The sequence below is a fragment of the Gigantopelta aegis genome, chromosome 6 (assembly GCF_016097555.1).
Source record: "Gigantopelta aegis isolate Gae_Host chromosome 6, Gae_host_genome, whole genome shotgun sequence".
Taxonomy (NCBI): domain Eukaryota; kingdom Metazoa; phylum Mollusca; class Gastropoda; order Neomphalida; family Peltospiridae; genus Gigantopelta; species Gigantopelta aegis.
In genome coordinates this window covers 99813209-99825744 of record NC_054704.1, presented here as the reverse complement: position 1 = coordinate 99825744, position 12536 = coordinate 99813209, and the positions used below count along the sequence as shown (strand labels likewise).

General features: G+C 38.6%; 2 non-coding genes across 2 annotated transcripts; both read right to left on the bottom strand.

The window, feature by feature from the left end:
* Positions 1-971: 971 nt before the first annotated feature.
* Trnam-cau lies at positions 972-1043 on the bottom strand. Its single transcript has one exon. It is a non-coding gene; the product is annotated as a tRNA-Met (tRNA).
* Positions 1044-4568: 3525 nt separating this feature from the next.
* Trnam-cau lies at positions 4569-4640 on the bottom strand. The gene has a single exon. It is a non-coding gene; the product is annotated as a tRNA-Met (tRNA).
* Positions 4641-12536: the final 7896 nt, after the last annotated feature.

The following is a 12536-nucleotide window of genomic DNA, read 5'->3' as shown; positions in this document are numbered from 1 at the left end:
ATTTTGCATCAGTGTTATATTTTCCAATAATATTAAATTATGTTTCACTTAGAAGTTCACTTACAATATGCTTTTAAATATTTTAGAATTTTAAATGTTTGATGTGCCTCATAGACCATTTGGCCGAATGCTTCCTACTTTTTAATCTTTGTCTATAACATATACATGCACATGTGTAGTCCTAGGCAAGTGGTTTACACCTACCCATTGAGCCTTGCGGAGCACTCACTCAGGGTTTGAAGTCGGCATCTGGATTAAAACCCCGATGCCTCGACTGGGATCCGAATCCAGTACCTACCAGCATGTAGACCGATGGCCTAACCACGACGCCACCGAGGCCGGTTATAGATGAAGGGAAACAACTGCATGGGGTGTGGGGGGGGGGGGGGCCGTAGCCCAGTGGTAAAGTGCTCGTTCGATGCCCGGTCAGTGTGGGATCGATCCCCGTCGGTGGGCCCTTTGGGCTATTTCTCGTTCCAGCCTGTGCACCTCGACTGGTATATTAAAGGCCGTAGTATGTACCACCCTGTCTGTGGGATGGTGCATATAAAAGTTCCCTTGCTGCTAATCGAAAAAGAGTAGCCCATGAAGTGCCGACAGCCGGTTTCCTCTCTCAATATCTGTGTGGTCCTTAACCATATGTCTGACGCCATATAACCATAAATAAAATGTGTTGCGTGCGTCGTTAAATAAAACACTTCTTTCTTTTTTTTCCATTTTGTGTGGTTGATAAAGTCGGTCGTCGCTTCATGGTAAGAGAGAAATCGGCGACATGGTTTTAGTTTAAAACAACCATTTGATTATTTATATTATTGTTGTTTTTGTTGTTGTTGTTATTATTATTATTATTATTATTATTATTATTATTATTATTATAACAAAATAAAAACAAGATACAATCACGCCATTTACATGTTTAAATGTAATGTATACAGATCCAATGGGAAAAAAAAGGATTAAAAGAATATAATTAGCAGAGCGTGGTTTCGATCCACGGACCTCTGGGTTATGGGCCCAGCACGCTTCCACTGCGCCACTCTGCTTGATGAAAAAATGTCTACAAATCGATAACATATCGATGGATTTTCTGATGCAATCAATTTTATTCTCTTTCGATAACTTTCGCTATATTTCGGTTGTGTTCGGGAATACCAGATTCCCCTGTAGGTAAAGGGAAACAACCGCAGTTTATTATTAATCCCAGGCTGTGACAAAATAAAAGCTCTTGACGCATGATAAGTATCTAAATTCGCAACAAGAGTTCCAAAGTTTTAAAAATGAGGCGTGTCATGGAATTCCCTCGATCGTAATTCAGTTAAAATGTTTTGGATGATACAATAACGAGGTTTGGTATTCCAAATGAATGTAATTTACTTTTAAATTTCCATATTTAGAGAAATAAGGCGTACTAAATCCGTGACTGAGTGCCTTTAATATCGCAAAATGCATTTTTCATATTTTTAAAAAGGCACGTGCGTCTGAGAATTAACGGTTATGGAGTTGAGTTCTAATCTATTTTTAAGTGTATTTTACTGTTTCAACGTCGCAGACTTTTGTTTCCCTGTTGTAACTTTATTCAAACAAGTTAAAATTTGTAGATTAACCAAACTTAGTGTCCATTTTTATTGGTTAAAACTTGGGTCTGCGACTTTAAAAGTATGAAAAAAATCGTTCAGATGATTTGTCTGCTGTTTTGAATAGACTTGGGTTATTTTATTGTAAGATCTATTAATAATACCTATGCTTATAATCTGAAAGAAATGTCTAGCACACAAACAAATTGAATATTTACTTGTATTCCAAACTTTGATAAGCTAAAGAACAATAACAACAACAACAATAAATAAAATTCCAACCAAACACATTATTCAATTTTGTATATAAAATAGTTTCTAGTTTAATAGGATGTATAGTTAATAGAATTAAAAAGGTCTTAAATAAAAGTATGTCACATGGTCAAACATTACTGATTTTATTAACTAAGGTATATAGGAGAAAATATCTGATATATAAATGTCCATATTGTACAGGTCTCTTGTTAATAGCGGTGGACCCATTGGGATATTACTCGTTCCAACTAGTGCTCCACAACTGATGTAACAAAGACCGTGGTATGTACTATCCTCTTTGTGGAATGGTGCATATAAAAGATACCTTTATCGAAAAGAGTATCCCATGAAATGCCGACAGCGGGTTTTCTCTCTCAATGTATGTGCGTTCCTTAACCATATGTCTGACGTCATATAACCGTAAATAAAATGTACTGAGTGCGTCGTTAATTAAAACATGCCCTTGTTAATAGATTCTGGAAAAAATATGGATCGAACAGAGCATGGTTTCGATCAACGGACCTCTGGGTTATGAATCCAGCACGCTTCCACTGCGCCACTCTGCTGGATAACAAAGTTTTTGTTCTCTTTCGATAAAATTCGTAATATTTCGGAAATAGAACATTTCTGTAGTTAAAGGGAAACAACCGCGCAATTTAACCCAAGGCTCTGAGAGAAAGAAAAAAAAAACTGAAATAATCAAAATAACAAATAAAATTAATAATATATTTAGCATCAGTATTGTTTTAGACGAAGATAGGATTTAAATTTCAGCGAATTACTATTTAGCCTTATACATGAGATAGAAAGAAAGAAAGAAAGAAGGAAGGAAAGAAAAGCAACTCGTGTTAATTTGTTTTAAATATAAACTACTACAACTGTCAATGTTAGAAATTTGAATGAATGAATGAATGAATGAATGTTTAACGACACCCCAGCACGAAAAATACATCGGCTATTGGGTGTCAAACTATGGTAATGCAAATAAATAAAGTGATGATCAACATCAATATAAAAATTCAAGACTTAAACAAAAACAGTGTAAAGAACAGTGTAAAGAACAGTGTAAAGAACTGTGCAAAAACACAAATATCACAGAATTTTACGGATACTGAATTTTACTCAAAACTTCAATTTTGTGCTGTATTGGCCATTCTCAAAGAGAATGTTACACCCCTGCACCACGGTGAGGTTACAGCACACGCAGGGGTGTTAGAAATTTAACCCAAGACTACGAGAACAAAATCTCTTAAATAATCAAAACAACTAAGAAAATTAATTATTTATTTAACATTAATATTGTTTTGGACGAGGTTAGGATTTACATTTCAGCGAATGTCTGTTTAGCCATACGCGCGAATTATTGTTTTGGTTTTATTTTATTCCTTTCATTCTTAGTTTAGTTTATGTTTTATCTAAAAAAGAAAAAGACAGACAGAGAGTGAGTGAGAATGTGAGTGAGTGAGTGAGTGAGAGAAAGAGAGAGAGAGAGAGAGAGAGAGAGAGAGAGAGAGAGAGAGAGAGAGAGAGAGAGAGAGAGAGAGAGAGAGAGACAGAGAGAGAGAGACACACACAAAAAGAAAGAAAGAAGTGTTTTATTTAATGACGCACTCAACACATTTTATTTACGGTTATATGGCGTCAGACATATGGTTAAGGACCACACAGATTTTTTTAGAGGAAACCCGCTGTCGCCACATAGGCTACTCTTTTACGACAGGCAGCAAGGGATCTTTTATTTGCGCTTCCCACAGGCAGGATAGCACAAACCATGGCCTTTGTTGAACCAGTTATGGATCACTGGTCGGTGCAAGTGGTTTACACCTACCCATTGAGCCTTGCGGAGCATTCACTCAGGGTTTGGAGTCGGTATCTGGATTAAAAATTCCATGCCTCGACTGGGATCCGAACCCAGTACCTACCAGCCTGTAGACCGATGGCCTGCCACGACGCCACCGAGGCCGGTAGAGAGAGAGAGACACAAAGACAGAGACACAGAGAGAGATTCTACCAGCGTTAATCTGTTTGACGCATACACTACAGCCTGTATTTAAGTGTTCTTGTCAATAATTCCAGTATGGCTTTATTGAAGAAAACCCCCCAGCGAAAATTAAATTATTTCGGAAATTTTTTATTTGTACTGGTTGGGGGAATGTACCTTGATTGTGATTGAAATTGCTTATACATTTCTTTTACAGTTTTTAAAACACACAGCCAGCTATTATTGTTAGAGTAAATAAAATAAAATAAAATCGTAGCATTTAAGACAGAATACGCATTCACGAAAATAAAACTCTTAGCAGAGCGTGGTTTCGATCCTAGACCGACCACACATCAAACGAGTGCTTTATCACTAGGTTACAACACACACACACTCCCCCCCCCCCCCCCCCCCCCCCCCCCCCCCCACGAGGCTTGGATAGGGTTTACATATCAGCGAACGTCTATTTAGCAGTATAAGTGAGACGCGTCTATTATTGGTTTGGTTTTATTTTATTCCTTTCATTCTTAGTTCTGTTGTTTTAATAATAATTAAAAAAATAATAATAATAATAATAATACAAAAAAGAAGAAAACAAAAGACAGAAAGAAACCCGTGTTAATGTGTTTCAACAGTAAAACTGTATTCCAAATTAAAGTGGTTTTGTTAATACTTCCAATACATACATTAAATACTGACGTCGATGAAATGAAATTGTAACATTGAAGCGGAATACTGATTCAGGAAAATAAAACATTTAGCAGAGCGTGGTTTCGATCCACGGACCTCTGGGTTATGGGCCCAGCACGCTTCCACTGCGCCACTCTGCTTGATAACAAAACACCTTTATTCAAATCACTAATAGTAATATATTTTATACATTTCTGATGCAATCGTTTTCGTTATTTTTCGATACCATTCGTTATATTCCGGAATTAGAACGTTTCTTGTAGTTAAAGGGAAACAACCGCATTTTAAGTCAAGGCTGTGAGAACAAAAACTCTTAATAGTCAAAATAAATTGAATCATTTATTTAACATTAATAATGTTTTGGACGAGGATATGATTTACATTCTGTTTAGCCATATAAATCAGAAGGAAAGAAAGAAAGAAAAGCAACCCTCATTAATTTGTTTTAAGAATAAACTATACAACAAATTTAAGTGTTCGTTGTTCGTCCTTGGCTTGACATAAAATAAAAAATATAAACCGGTTTTGAAAATAACTATAAAGTTCTTATGTTTGTGTGCTGGGGAGTGGGATATATCTGGCCGATTGTGACTGAAATTGTTTACATATTAATTTTATAGTCTTAAAAAACATATAACCAGTGCTCAGTATTACAAAATGAATTAATGACGTTAATGAGAGAGAGAGAGAGAGAGAGAGAGAGAGAGAGAGAGAGAGAGAGAGAGAGAGAGAGAGAGAGAGAGAGAGAGAGACAGACAGACAGACAGACAGAGACAGAGAGAGAGAAGGGTGGGGGAGAGGGAGGAAGAGAAGGAGAGAGAGAGAGAGAGAGAGAGAGGGGGGGAGAGAAAGAGAGGGAAGGAGGGAGAGAGAGAGAGAGAGAGAGAGAGAGAGAGAGGAGAGAGAGAGGAGGGAGGGAGGGAGGGAGGGAGGGAGATAGAGAGGGGGAGAAATAGATAGAGGGAGGGAGAGAGGGAGAGTTAAAAGTCCCACTATAACTAATTATATTATACTACAAACGCTAGTATAATAGAAGTTAAAAAGTTATAAGGAATCGCGACTGCCAACGTTCGGAAAATTGTATGTGTCACGTGAACAGTACATACTAGTACATATTTTAGGGTCCTTTCTGTTTAATAATCTGACAATATCACCCGAAAGAAGATATCTTTCCAAATGTTTAGAACGGGAACACCCTGCAGCACAATCTGCCACACCCCTCCCACACCCACCTTCCGCCGCCCCAATATCAAATTTCTGTCGACGCCCCTGTTCTAAGACCACCCGCTATAAAGACCGATATTTCCTTATTATTTTATAGTAGAATATCGCGGTATTAAGACCACCCCGCTATTACGGATTACGATCTGTGACGGAACATGCTTTTAATTTGTTTTCGCCTGTGGCGATATTGATTGTTTTAGAAGGCCGTGTGCAGTTACAAATTGCACTTAGCTAGGTGGGCAACTTGTTACGTAATACTTCTGCGCGACGGTCCTCGATCGGTACGCCTAATACACACCCAGAGCAGGTGTGGAGGCCATGTGGCTAGTAGTTACGTAATATCTCCGGTAGTGCTGTTTATGGCCAGGGGATTGGTCGCGGATTGGCGACAGCCAGACTGACGATCAGAGAGAAATATACCGACTCTGGGAGAGGTGGAATATCAGATGATAGGGGGAGGACCGCCTTGTACCCCCAGGCGATTTTCTGATTTTCTGATTTTACAATAAATAGCTAGTTTTTTTTTTAGATATCTGGGAGAAGCAAAAAGGACGGCTCCCAGGGAACGTTGTCCGTTTGGACTTTGGTAAATATTTTATTTCTGCTCTGTTGTATAACCTTGATGTGATTGATGTGACTTTAAATATTTTAATACTGTATTATACCAATATTATTTAGACAGTGTCTTCGGTCATCTGACGAAGTAAATCGTAGTCTTACTGTTCTATACTTTATACGAGTATTTGGTAATATAAAGCTTAGCCAGTCATCCTAGAAGACCTAGGTAAACTGTAGGTTATTGTCTTTATTGTGATAGGTACCAGTATTAATTCTGTATTACAAGGTTACTGAATGAGTAGTTAAGGGTTAATTAAAAATTAACCAGTTAGGAATAGTGTTGTAATTCCTTTATTAATTAAGTTCCCCTAGAAGTGTTTCTCAATTATCACACGTGTGGGTGTTGTGTCAAGGTGAAGTGATTAGCATATTGTGTAAACTAGACACCTAGAGATTAACTAATTAAGTGATCAGTTCTGGGTTGTTATTATTGTTGTTATTAATTAACTACTGCGGCTGTACATTTGTCAACGTAGGTTAATACAGATTCCAAAGTGTATTGTGTTTTTGTTGTGTTTTCTAGTGAACTAAACGTGCTATATTACATATACTTTATATAAGATCGTATCTTTGATCATACCTAGACGAGCCAAAGCGGTTTTGAACTGCCTGTTACAGAGAGATCTAATACATATACAGTTAGGAGAGATATTTGGATAATCGTGTGTTATTCAGTTACGGGAATTATAGAATCCCCGTGACACGATCAATAAGGGCAAACCCAATGGTCGTTTTTAGTAGAGTTTGACACCACATATGCGACCACGTCATTTACTTGTCATGATGTCACACAAGTAACAAACAACAAATAACGTGGTAAAATATATCCTTGTTGTCCTGCCAGGGTGTTAAAGTTAATTTAGTAATTACATCGTCTTATGTTTATTTAGCTTGAAATACAAAGCAAGTCATGGTTAATTTCTAGAACGTGAGCTACAGGTCTTGTTTGTATTACTCTTGGGGCAGTGGACGCCCTAAAACGTCGGGAGGGTGTCATCTACATTTATTTATTAATTATCGGCTATTGGATGTCAGACATTTAGTAATCTGACACGCTTCATTAATTTTCCATTGGCAGCAAGATATATGTAAAAACAATTATAGGAATACCCCGCAGAGTTGTTTTTTGGAGGTGCCTATACATAAATAAGCAGACGGCGCGGAACGGGGGTGGGGGGGGGGGGCGCATGTACCCCACTTTTCGCTGTTTTTGTGCTCTGAAGTCTAGAAAGTAAAAATGCCGTATTTGAACACATAAATTTAAAACAAAATCCAGTAGAACACATTCCTGAATTCACCCCCACCCCCCACACACACACCCATCCACCCTTTATGTTTTGGCTCTTTTAAACCCTGACGTTTCCAACCCTTCGGACCATAACAATGACAGTGCTCCCACCACCACTCCACCCAACCCCCAACACACACACACACACTTTCACTCCGCGGGCCCTGACACGTGCTATGTTCAGGTATTCGTTTCTAATCAGCTCACAACATGCCGCAACATGTAGACATGAATTTTATTATGCATGTCGAGGTCAGCGATTATTTATGCTACGGTAAATAGTCATTCGACACACATACTGCTGGCACATCGGGTAACGTACGTCGTCCGATCCGATCCGATCCGATCCGATCCGGTCATGGTGGCCAGCTGACTTGTCGCTGTATCGCTCTGCCAGTAGCTTGAGCGGGCGAGCGTTCTCATTGGCTGGCGTTTACCACACGCCACGAAGTAGGCCCGGTCGCTCAGGTGCTCTGTTGATCGAGCAGCTTTTGCTGAATTAATGGTTGATCTCGTGCAAAGTTATTTCCTTAGGCATAACCGAGTGATATTATCGACGTAACAGTCAGGCGAACAAAAACAATGGTTCAAAGTTTTTTCGATTTCCAAGAATTAGCTTAGGTTGTTTCCTTTTTCTTTCATTTTGTTTTCTCTGTCTATGTAGTTTCGATTTCTATGAATAATGAAGGTTAGTAAAATTATCACATGGGATAGGTCACCACCTGGGGAAGGCATTTGTTAGTGTGTGTGTGTGTGTGTGTGTGTGTGTGTGTGTGTGTGTGTGTGTGTGTTTGTGTATGTGTGTGTGTGTGTGTGTGTGTGTGTGTGTCTGTCTCTCCCTTTGTCTCTTTCTCTCTGTCTGTCTCTCTCTATGTGTGTGTGTGTGTGTCTGTCTGTCTGTCTCTCCCTTTGTCTCTTTCTCTCTGTCTGTCTGTCTCTTTCTATGTGTGTGTGTGTGCCTGTGTGTGTGTGTGGGGTTTTTTTTTCTTCAGCATAATATAATTATACAATTTGGTTGTCATAGCTCTTCATAAAACGTGTTTTGGTCTCATTAGGAATAAAAAAAAAATACCCCTAAAAGCCTAACAAAAAATCCACCAAAACTAAACAAATAACCATTATCACCACAACCATCACAACAACAGCAACAAAAAACCCACTATATAAAACCCCAAGCCATCCCCCCCCGTACCCCTTCTCCCCCAAACAAAAAACAAATAAAATAAAATACCTGCAGTTTCGCTGGCTCACCTTGCATATCACGTGGTTAGTACTAAAGCCGTAATTAATTGCCACTGTAACGTACAAAAAACATTAATGACAAAACTGTTATCCACGGTATTATGATCTGAGAAAGAAATTCATAAAATAGTTTTATTACCGTAGACATCCAAGTGTTTTCTGGCTCACAAAACCATTAATTTGTGAAGACAAGGAACTCGGTAACCTTGGGGGTATACCTGCTGTCCTCCCATATATCCGACAGGTTGTTATGACAACGCCAACATCACTTGCTAGTATGTTACAATGGGTGAAGCTCAACCAACATTTGCTAAAAAAAAAAAAAAAAAAAAAAAAAAACAAGCCAGAAGCACATAGTAATGATCAATTATAAAATAAAATAAAATTGAAAAGAAAAATATAATTATTTATTTTAAATTTAAATACAAAACAAAACAAGACCAGCCAAAACTAAACGTGAATGAATGAATGTTTAACGACATCCCAGCACAACAAATACATCGGCTATTGGGTGTCAAACTATGGTAATTCAAAACATGAAGTGATGATCAACATCAATATAAACATTCAAGAGTCAAATAAAAACACAGTGTAAAGAACTGTGCAAAAATACAAATATCACAGATAGATCAAATTAAAATTTAGAGTAAAAGTCAGTATCACATAAAAAAATGTAATAAAAATTCTGGATGGAATCGAAATGATTCCATCACATTTCTTTCATCAAATATATCTTTTCGATTTTCTTTCAAATACTTACACTCCACCAAAATGTGGCGTACCGTCAGAGTACACTGACAGGGATCGTCCAACTTCATATTGCGTAAAGCTTGGAGACACGAAAGTAAGTTGGTAAAAATAATAAATTTGGATGCAATCGAATCCTCGATTTCTTCTAAGACTTAATGACTGCCCAAACTTCAGCACTAAAGATCGACGCCGAGTCAGGCAGTAGCACGGAAAGTATTGTGTTTGATGGAAAAACTGTAGCACAAGACACATAATTCCCCTCTCGTGATCCGTCTGTATAAACAGGAATGTAATCATGGTACTTGTCTTGATTTTCCATGAAAAATTGTTTATATAAAATAGCATCTGTACAATCTTTCTTCAGATGCGCAAGACCAAACACAATTTTAGGTGGTGTAATACACCCAGGTGGTAAAACAAAATATGAAGGAGTTTCCAAAGTGTCAGTTAAAGCAATGTTGGAAAGCGACTAAATACGTTTAATGCGAAGACAAAAATGTACGTAAAGCATTAGGCCTTGCATCAAACAACTTCATATATTTGTTATCAAACACTGCATCATGTATAGGATGTTTTGGTAATGATCTAATCTTGGTAGCATACTGCAGAGAAAGCCTTGCACGTCTAGCACCCAAACAAGGTTCGTGTGCACCAACGTACAAAATCTCTACAGGAGATGTTTTAAATGCACCAAGACAAAGCCCTGGTTGTGTATAGGATCTAGCATGCGTGCCGACCCATACACAATGCACCCATAGTCAAGTTTTGACATCACGAGAGATCGATACAGACGGAGTATAACCTTGCGGTCTGCTCCACATTCCGTATTACCAATAACTTTTAAAATATTGAGAGCTTTTAAGACCTTCCTTTTAACATATTTAAGATGGGGCACAAAAGATAGCTTCCTGTCAAATATAACACCCAGAAATCTGGCAGATATGCATACAAACCATTTTTTACCTTTGAAAATCTCAAGCCATTGTCAGTTGCCCATTGATGAAGTTTATTCAAACAAAACTGCAACTTACGTTCAGTGATACTCATATTGGACGATATATAGCATATCTGAAAATCATCGACATATAACGAGCAATCCACACCAGGTGTTAAACACTGGGTGATGCTGTTAATTTTCACAGAAAATAAAGTTACAGACAGGATACTACCTTGAGGCACACCCATCTCACCGTGAGGCACACCCATCTCCTGTGGGTGAATGTCGGATAAAGTCGACCCCACCCGAACTTTAAAAGATCTATCTTGAGAAATAAAAACAGGAAGTCGACCTATATTCCCCATGCCATGGAGTCCTTTAAAACCCCATACTTCCACGTGGATCATAAGCTTTCTCCAAATAAAACCCCCCACTGAAACCAAGTGTTGATTATGGATAAAAACTTCCCTACAAAACGTTTCAAATCTAACAAGATGACCAATCGTGCTATGCCTAGATCTGAACCCACATTGCACGTTAGTAAGCAGTTTGTGGGATTCAAGGTACCAGACAAGTCTACGATTGATCATTTGTTCCATGGTTTTACAAATGCAACTTGTCAAAGCGATAGGGCATTAACTAGTAGGATTAGTTGGATCCTTACCAGGCTTGGGAATAGGAATAATAATTGCTTTCCTCCAATCAGAAGTAAAGTAACCAGGAATCCAGATGTTATTATAAAAATTCAAAAGAACCATCAAGGATGAATCTGGTAAATGTTTCAATAACTGATAATAAATTTCATACGGTCCTACTTAAGTAGCATGGGCTCGACGAAGAGCGTCCTGCAATTCCTCCATAGAGAAATGTCTTTTGTAATCTTCAGCATTTTCGGATGAAAAAGTTATGGACTTCTTTTCAGCTTTATCTCTGACAGATGTAAAAGTATCTGTACTGAAAGCAGAAGATGAGTTATGAGAAACGTTGTCTGCCAATTCAGGCGCGTGCGCGGGGGGGGGGGGGAATCATATCCCCCAGATCCCCCGCCACGGCTTTCGCGCCTGTATGACTGAATTAGGCATCAGGGGGAAGTATAGGAGTTAGCCTTACTTTTTCATTTGATGTTGATCGTGAACGACGTTGAGATGAAGCATCCATCTCGTCAGTCATATCAACAAGCCAAGCATCAAAGGAATTGCTAACTGAAGCAGGTCGCATTTCAATGTTTAACAAACCGCCCCGAAGAGCAATCTTTTTTAGATGAAACTTTGTGTTTTCCTGGCTGAGAAAGACTGCTAGGGCCTGGCACCACGGCAGTCGATCTACCTGAAGGATTCTATAAATCCAAAGACACTTGGGTCATTGTGGTAGTTCTCTTGTGTTTTTGAATAGCTTCTTGTTGTTTTTGAGCTGCCTTGTCGGCTTATTTTGTAGCTTTTTCGACATCTGAAAGCTTTTTGTATTTAGCTTCATCATATCGCCACGTTAGCTCAGTGTTGATGGCAACACGTCGTATGGAGACCTTGACTGCCCCAGCATAGGACTTCCCTACTACGACACCAATTTCCTTGCCTCGGAAAATGACAAGTGTTTCTCAATTTTGACATGCTGCGCCTTTTTTCCAATGCACATTCTCGCGATTATGCGAGTTTACACAGACAATGTCATTGGTACATGTCTTACTATCGTGGTCAAATTGACCACAACGAGCGAATGCCAATTTTTGGCAGTTAAAACATCGTAACGGATTTGGAACAAAAGGCACAACAGGTATATGCAGATATCCAGCCTTAACAGACTCTGGAAGGGTAGGCGTGTCAAATGTTAAAATCAAAGTATTCGTCGGAAGTTCATTGTTCCGACGAATCTTGATTCTCCTCACTGATGTCACACCCTGTGGTGACAAGTTGTCAATAATTTCATCTTCACTGACTCCTTCCAAATCTATCGACCGAATGACTCCCTCAGAAGAGTTCA